General features: G+C 42.9%; 1 protein-coding gene across 1 annotated transcript in view; it reads right to left on the reverse strand.

The window, feature by feature from the left end:
* SDK1 (sidekick cell adhesion molecule 1) overlaps positions 1-16,872 on the reverse strand; it is a 734,089-nt gene extending 717,217 nt beyond the window's left edge. Inside the window, exon 1 of the mRNA XM_040229997.1 lies at positions 16,851-16,872. The gene's annotated coding sequence lies outside the window, so the exon portion shown is untranslated. The remainder of the gene's footprint in view (positions 1-16,850) is intronic.
* Positions 16,873-16,878: the final 6 nt, after the last annotated feature.

Below are 16,878 nucleotides of genomic sequence, written 5' to 3' on the forward strand. Positions count from 1 at the left end.
GGGGACTGGAATGCAAAAGTAGGAAGTCAAGAAACACCTGGAGTAACAGGCAAATTTGGCCTTGGAGTACAGCATGAAGCAGGGCAGAGACTAATAGAGTTTTGTCAAGAGAACACACTGGTCATAGCAAACACCCTCTTCCAACAACACAAGAGAAGACTCAACACATGGACATCACCAGATGGTCAACACCAAAATCAGACTGATTATATTCTTTGCAGCCAAAGATGGAGAAGCTCTATACAGTCAGCAAAAACAAGACCAGGAGCTGACTGTGGCTCGGATCATGAACTCCTTATTGCCAAATTCAGACTTAAATTGAAGAAAGTGGGGAAAACCACTAGACCATTCAGGTATGACCTAAATCAAATCCCTTATGATTATACAGTGGAAGTGAGAAATAGATTTAGGGGCCTAGATCTGATAGACAGAGTGCCTGATGAACTATGGAATGAGGTTCGTGACACTGTACAGGAGACAGGGATCAAGACCATCCCCATGGAAAAGAAATGCAAAAAAGCAAAATGGCTGTCTGGGGAGGCCTACAAATAGCTGTGAAAAGAAGAGAAGGGAAAAGCAAAGGAGAAAAGGAAAGATATAAGCATCTGAATGCAGAGTTCCAAAGAACAGCAAGGAGAGATAAGAAAGCCTTCTTCAGTGATCAATGCAAAGAAATAGAGGAAAACAACAGAATGGGAAAGACTAGAGGTTGCTTCAAGAAAATTAGAGATACCAAAGGAACATTTCATGCAAAGATGGGCTCAACAAAGGACAGAAATGGTCTGGACCCAACAGAAGCACTACATAATATAGCATAACTGTAAACTAAAATCCTGTCATGAAAAGACACCTTAAGCCTCCTTGCTTACCAAAGCTAAGTGAAAGAAAGAGGCTTAAGAACCACAAAGGCTCATCTACTGTAACAAAGCATCATTTCTGGGCATTTTCACAATTACAGGTGCCTATTAACTTTGCTCACATCCTAAACGTGGACTGCACATGCTGCCACACACACGGAGGAGAGACTGCAGGTGAGCAACCTTGGGGAGGAAGGGGAAAACAGCAGCCCCTCAAAAACAGCATGCCAAGAGAACAGGAAGGGGCAGAGAAGAGCCCACTCCCGGAGGCCAAGGCAGGCACAGCCACAGGAGGAAGCCAAGCCACAGAAACGGAGGAGGAGCTGAAGGCACAACAGTGCCTTAAGCAGGGTTAGAGGAAGGAATTTTCACTTTCCAATTAATCTGGAAAGTGGTTAAGATGAAAGCAAGATCAAAACAGGCAAAGACCAAATCCATTTGTTGTAATTCAATGAGTAATACACCCATTCAGAATTCAGAACATGTTCCTTTGCTTGTCTTGAAATATTTACTATTAGAACTTGTACAATTTTTTAATTTATAATACAGTTCAAAATTACTGGCAGTGCTTACTATGCCTTCCCATTTTAAAAGGTCTGAATATTGTTTGCTCCAAGAAAACACTATACTGGCTAGCTTAAGCAAAAGGAAGTCATACTGGAAAACAGACTTGAGGAAAATTTAAGCATGTAAACTTCAGGGTCAGCAAGAACGAGAGAAGCTCTGAAGCTGCAGGACTTTGCAGAACTCCATGAAAACAAATCAAGAGATGACAGAGCAGAGGAATGGCCAGTGGGGTTCCCTGCTGTGTACCAGGGTCATTCTTAGAAGACAGCATCTTCTGTGGTCAGCTTCAGTATTGCATTCATACATAATACTCTTGCAATTTGCATTTATATTTAATGTATATGTATTAGTTCATAATTTATGTAAAACACAAATTTTAAATCACTAATTTTCACTGATCACAAGCTACATGCTGCAAAGTTTTTGTACATAATATCATTAAAATTTAAACTTATTAAAAGTATTTGATATCAGAGCTGTTACTGGGAGAAGTGACACCAGAATCATAAAATATTAAACATCACTAACTAAAAAATCGATGGTACAAATGTGTTTATCAACTCATCTTTCAAGGAGTTTTTGTTCTTACAATAAGCCTGTAATTTAAGATACTGCATGCGTTTTTCAAGTAGATGAACAAAATAAGGCCCAAAACAGTAATTTAAGTTTCCTTGAATAGGAAAAAAGCACCAAAATCTCAAGTCCCCATTAATGCAATCTCAGGCTGAACCACTAAAATTACTTTAATACCATATTCCTCCCAAAATCCACTAATATCACATTATGGCAAATAATAATTGCTTTCACAATTTTCTTAAAATTATAAAGGCTTATTGTTTGAAACTTAGAACTTACAGAAAAAAAGAAAAATTTCCCATAACACAGAGATAAGCACTTTAAGCAGACTGGTCTATTCCTTCAACCATACTTGCTGAATATAAAACAGTAATTTCTTATCCATTTGTGACTTAAAATTATATCCCCATTACTTGTTTTTAGTCTGTTACACCATTCTATAAGTTTTATACTATTTCTGATTTCAAAAGCAATCCAAGCCCGTTATAGAATAATTAGAAATTAGAGGCAAGTAAAAGGAAATAAAGTCATCGAGAGACAGCTGCTTCGATGTGCTGGCGCGCCGCGCCCCAGGCCCTTGTCTACTGACGCTGGTGTGAATGACCCTGTGTCAGAAACACCCCAGCGCGTGTGCTCGGTCACACGCACGGGCAGCACAGGGCAAGGGGCAGGGGCGGGGCGCTGGAGTCGGCGGGAACTACATTCAAAGCCCATGTGCATCACTTACTAAGTGGGCGACCTCAAGTTCTCCGCACCTCAATTTCCGCATCTACGAAACAGGGACTGTCACAAGATAAGATCTTGCACAGAAAGGCCTCAGCACATTGCCTGCTGCATGAGAAGCATTCGATAAAGACAGGCCATCACACTGTACAAACCATGCTATAACCTCATTTTTCACCTACTATATTCTGAACATCCTTCCATGTCGATTAGATCCGCTTCTACAGCATGTTTTTAGCACCAACACAGTACAGTAGTTTCCTCATGTGCTACATCAGCCACTAGAAAAGATTCCATAAAAATTCAGATCTCACCATTGTGGCAAGAGCTGCCTGCCACTGACTATTACATACAGTGCACGGGACTCCATCCAACCCCACTTAGTCCCTAAAAGTGGGGTTGGGGGTCAGAGCAGGTTAAGACTCCCAGTGTTTCCTCACTAGCTGACTTCGGAGAAGGGCAAATAGGGTTTGGGTTTTGTTTGTTTGTTTTTTAGAGTTTTTTATTCTCCATAGTCTCTATGATGAAATTAAGTTTATTTACCCAAGAAAGAGCAGCTTTCAAACCAAAGAAATGTAGTTTCTAAAAGTCCTCTTAAGCTGCATTTTCAGATAATAAAATGTTAAACTATAGATTTTAACTTGCTATAAAGTATCTATCCACATAAAAGCATGCCACAGCTTTCCTTTCACACTTGTGATCCCACGGGGAACAGCAAAGTTAAGATCCAGATGACTGTTGTCTTTATAATACTGTGATACTGGATTTAAGCAATTTTCAAAGTCCAGGAGTTGGTGAAAAACCACCAGCCAATCATATCAAGTTGACACAACATGGCAAAAGTCACCACTTTCATCTGCGATTTATCCTCATCCATGGAGTTTCTTTGTATCTTAACCATGGTCCTCCCTCCATATGTATGCTTTCCTTCAAATGTTAAACGTAGTTTACCCTGTACATTGCATATCTGATAGCGAAGATTCAAGTCCTATTTTTCCACAGCTAAGACCCCAATTCAGAATGTTAAGGAGGTCATTATGGAATGTGTTGGCTAAACATGGAGGTCTTGACTTTGGTCCAAAGTGGCAAGAATCTTCTGTAGATGAGGAATTCAGCACCGCTGCCGCGCAGTGTCTTTTTCACCTGAATCCTTCATCTTTGTGTTCCCAAGTGCTAAGCTGAATTCCAGACTCTAACTGGCCTGCGTACTCGTAGCCCCGCCAGGACTCTGAGCTGAGCCGCCAGGTTCTGAACGCTCTGTAGCATGTCACTGTTTGTACCTCACTCCTTTCAGGTTCCGATTTCCCTCTTCCTGAAGTACATCTTCTAGTGGTTCCTTCAGCAAAAGTGATCAGCTTGGTCTCCATCTACAAAACTGTTTCATTTGCACCCTTGAGTATTACTTCCTATGGATACAGAATGCCAGGTTGATGTTTCTCTCTCTCTAAAGCACTTTGCAGATAATGGTCCATCCCCGTCTGCTACCAACAGAACATTTTCTAGTCTAGACAATGACTTTCCTCCAGTTGCTTGTATCTTGTTCCGAGTGTTTCGGGTACAATGTGTCTAAGTATGGAATTGTTTTCATCTTGCTTAGGGTTCACTGTGCTTCTTGAACCTAAGAAGTAAGCCTTGCATTTATTATGGGAAAATGTCTACCATTATATCTTTGAAGAGTCTCTCTCCCACTCTATTTTCTCTTTCAGGAAGCTCACAGAAGGTAACAGTGAACTTTCTTGTACTAAATTTCATAAGTCTTAACCACGCGTTTTCCACTCTCTCTCTCTCCCAAGCAATTTCTTCAGAACCCCTCAAAGATCAATAGTTTTCTCTTCATTTATATCCACTCAAGCTGTGCAGTCCATGGGGTCGCGAAGAGTCGGACACAACTGAGCGACTTCACTTTCACTTTTCACTTTCCTGCATTGGAGAAGGAAATGGCAACCTACTCCAGTGTTCTTGCCTGGAGAATCCCAGGGACAGGGGAGCCTGGTGGGCTGCCGTCTATGGGGTCGCACAGAGCCGGACACAACTGAAGTGACTTAGCAGTAGCAGCAAGCTGTTTAACCTATGCACTGAGGTTACTTGAGGTTTCTGGAAATTCTCCTTGGTTCCTTTCCAAATCTCTGTGTTCTCTTCCCAATCTGTGATGTTCTTTCATTGCGGTCTTATTATCGCTAATAATTTTAACCAAGTGATGTCTGTCCCATGTCCCGGGAGCACCTTTCTCCTGTTTACAGCATCTGCCAAAACTCCTTTGCAATGATTCACTTCCTTGTGTGACTGGCATGTTTATTTCAAGTTCATCCTTAGCATGAGTGGTTTCTTCTATTGAGTCTCAGGTTGTTCCTCTGCTCTGCAGGACAGTTTCACACTTATTTCTGAGGGCTCCCACAATTCCGGACCAGATTTTGTGCTAATTTCTTAGCGTGAGGATTAGTTCCACTGCAAGAAACCTAGCCCCAGTGTGAGGTACGGGCTTGCCTTTTTCTTCCCAGTTACAAACAACCCCGGAGGACAGCGTGTTTCCTTGTGCTCCCTCAGTCTAGTGGGCAAGACTTTTCTCGTCTTCTTTTCACAGACGGGACACCCCTTGAGATTCTATACTGGGAGACCCCCAACTCTGCCTTGCTTCTTTAAGCAGACCTAAGACCATGTCTCCTATTCCTTCATGGGATCCTGGGGTCCTACACCCAGATCTGAGACCACCACAGGCCTTGAGCTCCCAATTATACCCTGGCTTTGAATTCTCTTTCCACTTCTGACCTTTGGGACTCCTGGTTCACCAGCCTCGGGAATGCTTCTACTCGTCCTTGTTCTCCGTCGTCCACGGTTTCGATGTGTTTACAGCAGGGTGGGGAGTGGAAGTCTTCTACATCAGCTCCAGTAGCAATGTTGCTAGAAGCCTCCAGGAGTCACAAAATATGAAACCGTGAATTGATCACTTCAGAAAATTGTGATGGTTACTCACAATTTTGCCAGTTGGCAACAGCCCACAATTTTTTTCAGCCTTGAGGACAGTTTTTAAATTGGAAAAGATAAATATTCCCAAGGCATTGTCACTACACACTTCAAATGCCTTTGCAGTTCTTTGCTTGAGAGTTTTAACAGTATGAGAAAAACACCCGTCGACTCCACTCTCACTGCCCGTTCACTCTGCAATCAGCTTCAATCTGCTCTATGTTCCTACAACGCTAGTGAAATTATACTAAAAAGAGTCGACATTTCCCGCTTTATCAACAAATCCAATGACCTTTTCTCGGTCCTCATACTGAACTCACTCTCATCAATCCCTCTCTTCCTCCTTCAGTTTAACCAGTAAGTCACTGCCACACTGACGTGACCACGCTCTAGTCACGACAGCCGTTCACAGTCCCCATTCTGTCCTAGTGGCTTGTTACTCCCCGGAGGGCTCTCTCAATACAGGAGACCTAGGTTCGATCACTGGGTCAGGAAGAGTCCCCTGAAGAAGGAAATGGCAACTCACTCCTGTATTCTTGCCTGGAGAATCCCCATAGACAGAGGAGCCTGGCAGGCTACAGTCCATAGGGTCACAAAGAGTCTGACATGACTGAGTCACTAACACTTCAGAACTATGGGAAAAGACAAAATGACTGAGGCATGATTCCTGTTCACCGAAGTGTAAACAACCATACCACCACCTAACATGTACTGGAGACATGTTATGTACTTGGCTAAATACCTTCCTTATCTGTGATCATTTCAACTGATTCTCACAATAGCTATATGAAATAGGTACAACTAAGAAGGTACATTGTACAATTATACTTCAGGGATGAGAAATAATGCTTAAAGAAGATCAAGTAGCAAACCCAAGGAAGCACAGCTAGCTTTTATGGGTCGATTTTATTTTATGCCAAGCCTATCCTCTTAAATAGGCTACATTATCTCCACAAGAATTTATATCAAAAGCCCAGAGCTATCCTCTAACTGCAAAATCAACATCCAAACATCTTCTTGATAAGTCTGTCTGGATGCCTCAAAGGTACCTCACATTAATACACTGAAAATCATGATTACCCTGCCCAAACTAAGGTGTCTAACCTCAGTGACTGATTCCCCTAATCAACCAAGCATGCAAGTCGGAAAGTCAGACGCTACCACCTGACATTCTCACTCAGCCTCTGTATCCAACCTATTGCCAAATCCTGTCCACCTTTTGTCCCCTATTTCTCTCTCAACCCATCCATCCTCCTCTCTCATCTCCAACTCTACCAGTCTGGCCCAAGCTATGACTTTCTCTCATGTCAACAGGTGACACAGTCTAACTTTGTCTACAGGCATTCTGGTTTCTCCCAACCCATTCTCAATTTTGCAATCAAAGTGCTTTTTTCTTCTCAAGATAATCATTTTAAAATACAAATCTGACTATTTCACAACCAAAGCTTTAAGTCAATCTTTATTTCAGAGTCTGAGGCATAAGAATGCTGACAGCCCATTTCAGTCACAAAGAGAAAGGCAATTTCAGTGAGCATCAAGAAGGACCCCAACACACAAACAGAAGCAGATAGAGATGACGACAAAGAGGACAGCACCTGAGAGGGTTTGACTTTTTGGCTCCAGTGAACTTCCAGATGTTCAAGCTGGATTTAGAAAAGGCAGAAGAACCAGAGATCAAATTGCCAACATCTGTTGTATCATCGAAAAAACAAGACAGTTCCAGAAAAACATCTACCTTTGCTTTATTGACCACCCCAAAGCCTCTGACTGTGTGGATCACAACGAACTGTGGGAAATTCTTAGAGATAAGAATACCAGACCACCTGACCTGCCTCCTGAGGAATCTCTGTGCAGGTCAAGAAGCAAGAGTTAGAACTGGACATGGAAAAAGAGCCTAGTTCCAAATCAGGAAAGGAGTACATCAAGACTGTATATTGTCACCCTGCTTATTTACCTTATAGAGTACATCATGTAAAATGCCGGGCTGGATGAAGCATAAGCTGGAATCAAGATTGCCAAGAGAAAGATCAATAACCTCAGATATGCAGATGACACCACCCTTATGGCAGAAAGAGAACTAAAGAGCCTCTTGATGAAAGTGAAAGAGGAGAGTGAAAAAATTGGCTTAAAGCTCAACATTCAGAAAACTAAGATCATGGCATCTGGTCCCATCACTTCATGGGAAATAGATGGGGAAACAGTGGAAACAGTGAGAGACTATTTTGGGGGGCTCCAAAATCACTGCAGATAGTGACTGCAGCCATGAAATTAAAAGATGCTTGCTCCTTGGAAGAAAAGCTATGACCAACCTCGACAGAATATTAAAAAGCAGAGACTTTATTTGACCAACAAAGGTCCATACAGTCAAAGCTATGGTTTTTCCAGTAGTCATGTATGGATGTGAGGGTTGGACTATAAAGAAAGCTGAGCACTGAAGAACTGATGCTTTTGAACTGTGGTGTTGGAGAAGACTCTTGAGAGTCCCTTGGACTGCAAGGAGACCCAACCAGTCCATCCTAAAGGAAATCAGTCCTGAATATTCATTGGAAGGACTGATGCTGAAGCTGAGACTCCAATATTTTGGCCACCTGATGCGAAGAATTGACTCATTTGAAAAGACCCTCATGCTGGGAAAGATTGAAGGTGGGAGGAGAAGGATGAGGTGGTTGGCTGGCATCACCGATGAGTTTGAGTAGGCTCCTGGAGGTGGTGATGGACAGGGAAGCCTGGTGTGCTGCAGTCCATGGGGTTGCAAAGAGTTGGACACGACTGAGCAACTGAACCCGGAGATGGAGTTGAATCCTAAATTTGCCAAGTTTCAAAGTATTTGTCTTGTAACATTGATACCTCAAGATGCCTTCAATAAAATCATTTTTCTCTTAAGTCATTCAGACTGAGTTTCTAGTTTGCAACCAAGAAAGTCTTAGCTAAGGAAAAACAAAAAACCTTAGAAAAGCCAAGACAACACACTTAGAAAAGGGGGACACACCTACACAGCAAAAATAAAACAAATTCCACATAAAGTGAAAATACCTTTGGCCAGAAAATACATAAATACACACAATGTTAACAAACTCATTTATCTCCTCCTTTTAAAGGTGTTACATAAAATGCTGGAGGCTAAGAGCCATGTTTTCTTTTATGTTCTGCAAATCATCCTAGATTGCTATAGAGCTAAACATTGAATAAAAAAATTAGAAAAAGCATAACTGTACAATAATATAAATCATAAAGTTGCATCCTTAGAAACCCACTCCCTCTGGGAACAGTTTATACATGCATTCATGTAAATAAAATGTCTTTTTTTCCCCAAGTAATACTTCACCACTACTTCATTTCCTGGTTGCGATTTGCATTGTAAGGTATTATGAATTCATCTTGCTCAGAGGCAAGAATTTTATATATTGCATGAAGTGCTGAAAAGCAGTGTACCATGGAAGGGAGGGGAAAAAAACAGCTCCACAAACTAGAGATTACATCCTATATAAATACTTTTCCTGTTGCCATCTGGTGGTTCATGTATTAAATCAACACTGACGCTCACTGTACAGCAGGCTTGGCCCACAAAATCAAAACCTCCTATTCTTTTTGCATCACATTTAACACCTAGAGGGAAGGTGAGATAGAACTGACCTTCAACCACGAATATACACAAAATTAAGGCTCACACTAAAGAGAAAAAGCCATAGATACCTGTGGATGTAACATACGAACAGGTTATACCCATGTGATATAAGCTATGCTATCTCTCCTCACCAAAAATCTAACTTTCTCAACTAGCCTGCTTGGGTTGGTAAAATTCTTAATAAAGGTAACTAACAGCACTCTGAGTAGCCATATTCCTCTTCCAATTGCCACAGTCATTTTTTAGTTACCTTGCTATATTCTTTCTCTTGGAAAGATCATTCATCTTCAAAAAAATCAACCTTACATATTTGAGAGCTTCCAAGCCTCTCACAATAAAGAATTATGTCTAGAATACAGAAGCGAGTTCTAGAAGAGAGAAAAGGCAACAAAACACTACATCAAAGGCTAAATTTATCTGGGTGATAATATGGGTCCAGGAATCTAACCCATTCTCATTAGCCCACATCCCCAAAGTTACAGACACACACACACACATCCCAAAAACACTGCAGAAACTACAGACTTGGCCCATGTTCAACAAGCTAATCTCCAAATATCAGTACATTAGAAGATTTATCTGACTGACATTCATTATTAAGAAACTAGATTTAATTGATAGCTGTTATCTTCACTAGACATTGTTTGTATACCAACAGCATGCCAGCTGAGCCTGTTAAAGTGAAAAATAATTATTGTGAATTTTGAGAACCATTTGATTTATTGAAAGTCCCTAATGAAGACAACCAACACAGCACTAGGTAGCACCCAGAAACAGCATCCACTAATCTCGTCAATTACTGACGGTCACTGTCCAGTAAACATAAACGTCACATCACTATTTCATCTCTTTTAAATTTTCTCACTGCATTAATTACCTCCTAGATTTCAATTAGTCTTGCCCTTTTTTTCTTCCAGCCATTTAAATAAATAAGCATCTCACATTTTAAAGAAATTTATTCCTCCAAACTTCAGGTCTTCCTTGATAAATTGCGGCACTAATTCATTTTAGAGAACCTAAAATTTTGAGCATGAACCACTTTCAAGCTAGAGTAAATATATCACGTGTAAGATGGCAGCACCTAAGGAGAAATATTATATTGCATCCTAGCTGTCTTCAACATTGTAAACACCACACCGCAAAAGCAAAATGAAGAGAATCACGTCCTAAGAGCTAAGACATGTGGAGTTATAGAATCCCCAGATAGAAGACACAGAAGCTTTGGTAAAGGGCAGAATCGATGTGACAAAGTACACATAAGAAAATCATGGCAGAACAATTCTGAAGATGTAGCTTAACCGCCAACTTTTACAGGTGAGAAAAAAATCAACAGACCTGCTAATATGACAAGTTAGTTACAGAATGAAATAAAAACCAGGTCTACTAACCCTTATCCCAATGTCTTTTGCATTCGCCATATCCTGTTTTCTAGGAAAGCTTTATAAAATGTTCTCATTCCCACAATACCCACAGAAGACCCTGAGGACAGGGACTCTGAAGCCAGACGAAGGCAATGAGTTGGTCTTCAGAGCGGCCTGTCGGGGGTCAGACCACCTCAAGGCCAGAAGAGCAAACGAGCGCTTCCAGAAGCACGGCTCCCATCCATCTTTAACTCTGTCTGTATTTGGAGACGGTAAGAGTAGTATCCAAGTAGAGTAGTATCCAAAGCTGTAAGGTTAGTAACAATGTATTTCTCCAGAACAGGTCTCAGGTATGGGTTCGGTAACTGGCGGGTGGTATTTATCAAACTATGAGAGACTTTTCTATTTCAGGGAATCATTTAAAAAACACAAGACTACTTTCTACGCACTGCTACAAAAGAATGATATGAGAGGCCATTGCTGCAGCCCCATGTGACAAAATAAGGCACAAATGTTTATATTAAAGGAGATTATTATTTTATTTATTTTTTAAATAAATTTTTTGTTTTAAATATTTTAATTTAAAATAAATTTAAATTTATTTAAAATAATTAATTTTAAATTTTAATATTTTAAAATAAAAAATAAAAGCTGTTTTATTAAAAGATTTATGAACTGAGGATAAATCTTAAGAAAATATCTCATGGAAATGAGGAAATCAAATTACTAAATTAGAATGAAAGGGACTGTATATGTATTAAAATGCTCAGTTACATTAGGTAAAAAACAGTGACTGCTTACCCCAAGTCTTACCAGATCATAAACTTACATCAAGAGCTTAACTTTTTTTTTTTTTTTTTTAGATAATTGTACTTTAACTCCTCTTTGTACTATACCTTTCAACCTGATTTTCATTCCTCATCCTCACTTTACTCAGCGTTCATGGATTTGGACTTAAAAAGTCTACTTTCAAAGCTACTGCCCTCCTCCCTTCTTATAGGAACTTAAGTCATGACCTGGTCATGACCCAGTTTCTGAGTTTCACTGTCTCAGTCTCTAGACGTCCTCACCAGACACTACTGGTCCCTGACCTCAGGGACACCTGGAAGAAGGCACTCCCTCCCGCCACCAAGTTCCCCCAAGGAAACAACACGAGGACTCAGGATGGACAGAATATGAAGGCAGCTAACTAGTAGGCAGAACTTCGGAGAAGGCGATGGCACCCACTCCAGTCCTCTTGCCTGGAAAATCCCATGGACGGAAGAGCGTGGAAGGCTGCAGTCCATGAAGAGTCGGACGGGACTGAGCGACTTCACTTTCACTTTTCACTTTCATTCGTTGGAGAAGGAAATGGCACCCCACTCCAGTGTTCTTGCCTGGAGAATCCCAGGGATGGGGTCCCTGGTGGGCTGCCGTCTCTGGGGTCGGCACAGAGTCGGACACGACTGAAGCGACTTAGCAGCAGCAGTAGGTAGAATTTAGAGGGCTTCCCAGGCGGCCCCGGTGGTAAAGAATCCTCCTGCCAGGGCAGGAGATGCGGGTTTGATCCCTGGGTTGGAAGATCCCCTGGAGAAGGCAATGGCAACCCACTGCAGTATTCTTGCCTGGAGAATCCCATGGACAGAGGAGCCTGGCGGGCTGCAGTCCATGGAGTCTCAGGAAGCTGGGTGTGACTGGGCACACACACACAGGTAGGACTAAACTACAATATCCTGTTTGGCTCCACTTCACCACCCACTTAGCTTTCCAGAGTGACTTTGATTTACTCCAATATTTGGTGACACAAAAACTTTCTGGTTAGATATAATCCCAATATGTAGCTAAACTGAACTGGGGTTAGCTAAAATGCCTGCTAACAAAAGATCAGTACCTCACAAACCCCACCTCTCTATTTCCATTTGAGGAACTTACCTACATGGACTTGAGTGAGCATTTTCCAAGTGTCATTCAAAGAAATGGTTAGTATGCTCCTAGTGGTCAGTTTTGAGGGGGTTCAAATCTGCCAACAGACTGTCACAATCCCATTCTCAATTGTAATCTGGCATTTACATTATGAGAAAAAAAAGTCTTCAAAACAAAAAGGCAAAACGGCAAGTCATTTTACTATAGGAGAGGAACAGGTATGTGCAGAGGGCTATGCATACTCTTCTCGGTTTCCCAGATTGTTTAATGCAGTTTTTATGGTTCTAAGGGAACAGTAAATAAGGTAACCTGAAACTTCAGGTCATGTAACTCAGTACAGTGTTTGGAAAGCATCCGCCGCCATCTTCCCTCTGGTATTGATCAGACTGCTCCTCCTCCTGCCCCCTTCCCCACAGAGCCACAGGCTGCGTGGGAGACACCCCAGTCCACTGGTTATGCACAGAAACCGTGGATCAGGCAGCCTGCCTTCCAATCTGGTTCTACCCCTAGCCCTGAGACCCTAAGCAAATTAGTTAATAGCTCAGCACCTCAGTTTCCTCATAAGCAAAATGAGTACAAATGCTACCTGACTCTCTGGGGTTGTGGTGAAGAGTAAATGAGCGTACCCATAAAGCACAACGTGTCTGGTGCATAATAAGGGCTCAGAAGGGTGAGGCACAGGTGGCCCTAGGTAACCGTGCACAGAGGGTGATAATCGCTTACTATTAGATTTACAGGATGGCTACCAACCAGGTGGCCAGGTGCCATCTGTTAAACATGCCATGGGCTAATAAGATGCACCCGAACGCAACCGAGTGTGGCACCATGAAGACTCTCTGGTGAAGCTAGCAGCCTGGAACTCAAGCTCCAGGTGAGACTCAAATCACAAAGATGTGAGGAGAAGTGGGTGTGGGAGTAAGAGGAACAGGGGAACAAACCACTCTGGGAGGATGGGAAGCAAGGAGGGCCCAAGACGAAGGTAGGTTTGTATTGAACCAATTCAGCTCTGTTTTGAGATTTCTTCAGCAAGCCAGGGGCAGAGTAGACCTTACTCAAGGCTGAGATTTGCCCAAGAAAAGGGATCCACGTAGGAGGCCAGGTCACAGCAAGTCAGGGTAAGGATGACAGAGAACTGGGTATGATTATGAGACTGGCCTACAAGGATAAAACCATAACACAAAGACACAAGAAATCACCTGCGGAGTTTTTAAACGCACACATTCTCCCTCCAAAGACCTGCTGGTTGGAGGTAGAGCCCAGAGAGACGAGGGTATTTTTAAATTGCACTAGTGATTCTGATGCAAACCCCAGACTAGCACAAAGCAGGAACTTGACAATGTTGGTAGGAATAAATAGAATGAGTGACTCAAAAGCTAATTAAGTGTGGAAGACACTTCAAAGTTGGAGACATGAACAGGGAACACGTGAAAATCAGCTAAAAGTGTAGAAAGCTCCCTGGAGTTGTGGGTGGTCCAGCAAGGGGGTGCACAGTCTACAGAACCACAAGACCAGCAAGAAACAAGGTTAAAGGAAAAATCAAGCAATCGTAGATAAAAAAAAAAAAAAAAATTAAAACAGTGGTTCTCAAAATTGACTGAGCACAGGAACACTTGAGTTTTTAAATCTCCGGATGCTCACGTCAAACCAAAAGTCAATTAAAACAGATTCTGGGAATGAGGGTCAGCCTTCCGTATTGTTTAGAGCTTGCAGGTGATTTGCACATGCAAACATATTTGAGAAACACGGGGAATCAATAGGTGATGGGATGAGGACAAACTAAGCAAGCCAAGATAGTGGTTCTCAAATTCTGGTGGCTATCATCAAGGACACCTGGAAGCAAGTTCACCACTTCATTGTGACTCGTTGAAGAACAAAAAGAGCTGGCCCTCTCTAGGTTCACTCAATTCCCCAAGTAATTCTTATACACGCCACAGCTGGAGAGCCATGAGTCCAGGGGGCTGGAAATAACTCCAAAGGAGAAACTAAGAACTGTGAACCACCCCAAACAGTAACTGAGAAGTGCTTCCCTACCCTTCTCCTCTTGATGAACACAACCTTAACACAAGGCTGTACTGAGCATTATCAGAATCAGTAAGCCTGTAATGGTCCATCAGGAAAGCTAAGACACCACAGGCTTCACACAAATGACACTTATGACCCTGCCATCCTCCGCCCCAGAAAGCATCCTTCTTCAACACTCAAGTGTGGCTCCCTAGTGGACAACATACGGAAAGCATGCATTGCCACCTGCCTGGTACAACTAAAAAGACTCCACTCTTTAGCAATGGAGAAAAGTCCCAAACACCCACCAGTAAGCAGACTATGTAATTCAAATTATCATTACTGTGTAAAAAGAAACTCCAGGACTATTAAAAAGTTACATCTAGAAGACCTGAACTTGGTGTTTCACTTAATGGTCAATTACGCACTCTGGTTAAAACTTGGGTTGTGAAATTATGTAACTTTTACTAGTCCATATGGCCCTTGTTTTCTCCCAAGGTATCCTGGCCAAGCCTAGCCACATGAAAGGCCATTAGAAGGAAACAGTTAAAGAGAAATTAGGAATTGCTTCACCTAGCTACATAGTAATATAGTACTTTTGGCTGGTTCTAACCTAGTGGTAAGTGTTCCATTTAGAATGTTACATTTTATCTGATAAGATTCAAGAAAATACATTCCCCATGCATATGGCCAACTCATCATTCCATCAGAAATCTATAGCAGCCCCAGAATTTTCATTTTCAAGATACATGAGCTTTTGTCAAATGGTGACATCTCCCCTGTAATATGAATTTTCAATATGATATAAAAAATGATGGATATATTACACATTTCACAGAGCACAGAAACCTGTCAATGAATTTAAAATTGTGACAACCTATTTGAAATTTCACACTAAAAGATCTGTACACTTTATAAACCATGTAAATGTAAAATGTGAAATAGGCACCCCCCCCTTTTTTTTTTTACTGGCAATGAGAAATAAAATACTCCTCCCTAACAAAGTTCATCTTAGTGCTTGTTTTAAGTTCATTTCACTAACGTTACAGTTGTAAAAAGCAACACTCTGACAGCCTTCAAACTGATAAAAACTTAAAATATATATATTTCAAGACAAAGCCAGATTTTTCCACTCTGAACTTGTACACAAATGTTTGCATGGATTAAGGTTCAGAGCTTACTGTAAAGTGCAAGTCACTGTTTGGGGAGGGGGGGAACAAAAAAGGAAAGCTTAATAAACACCCTTTCTATCTTAAAGGTCATCCCTAACTGATTTAGCTTTCCTCACTTGAACCTAGCTTCTCTGGCAATCTCCAGATCCCATTTTACAAAACGACTTAATAAATGCTTTTCTACCAAAGTCAGTCATTACGCAAAAAAGCACAAACAAGCGAAACGAAAATTTTCCAAGTAATGGAGGAGAGTTAAATTAACCAGAAATATGGCAATTTGTTTCCATGTAGCAAAACACGAGAGCGGGCACTTAGGAAAGCCTTGGGGAGAGGGAGGGGAGGATCTCAGTGCGGATCAATCAGGCTAACATTCACAGGAGAAGGATGAGTTATCTGCTGTTCCGCGATCGGATGATAGTTTTGAGCTCAGACCTTTGAGATGCGATTCCATTTAAGACATCCTCCGTCGCTACACACACATCACCTTCTCTGGACACGGAACACGGCTAATTTAAGTTCAGTGCTCGCATCTGCCGTCCACCTGCCTCCCGCGACGCCGAGGACCACCGAAGCCAAGCCCCTGGAGCCGCCCGCGGCCCCGTGAAAGCCCGCACCGAGAGGGCGCGTGCAGCCAGATACTTCCACCTCTCCGCCTCCCCTTCATCCTCCCCAGACCTGCAAACTTCAGCGAGCAGGGATGCTCGGGGGGCCGGGGCGGGTGGGGGGGGGGGGAACGTTCCGGGTCTTGGAAAGAACCCAGGTTTCGGGGGCCAGGCTCGGGAGAGACGCCACCTCCCCGTTCCAGCGGTCACTTGGCGCCGGCAGAGGGGCAGCACCTCCTCAGACCGGCGCGGTCTCCGGGGGCACGGGGGCGGGTGGGGGCGGCGCGGGGCCGAGGCCGCGGGCCCCCGAGTTCTGCTCCGCCGGCCGCCGGGCTCCCCCTGCGCTCGGGGGCCGGACCCGAGGGGCGGCGGGGCCCGGGGCGGCGCAGCGGCTCCAGGTGGCCGGCGCCGCCCGGCGCGCTGAGGGGCGAAGGGCTCCCAACTTGGAGGCTCGCGCGGGCGGCCCTCGGGGCGCCCCCCTCCCGGCCCGCGGCCGCGCTTACCTTGCGCCAGCGCCCGGAGCAAGTGCAG

Source organism: Oryx dammah, unplaced genomic scaffold (genome assembly GCF_014754425.2).
Source record: "Oryx dammah isolate SB20612 unplaced genomic scaffold, SCBI_Odam_1.1 HiC_scaffold_2, whole genome shotgun sequence".
Lineage (NCBI taxonomy): Eukaryota > Metazoa > Chordata > Mammalia > Artiodactyla > Bovidae > Oryx > Oryx dammah.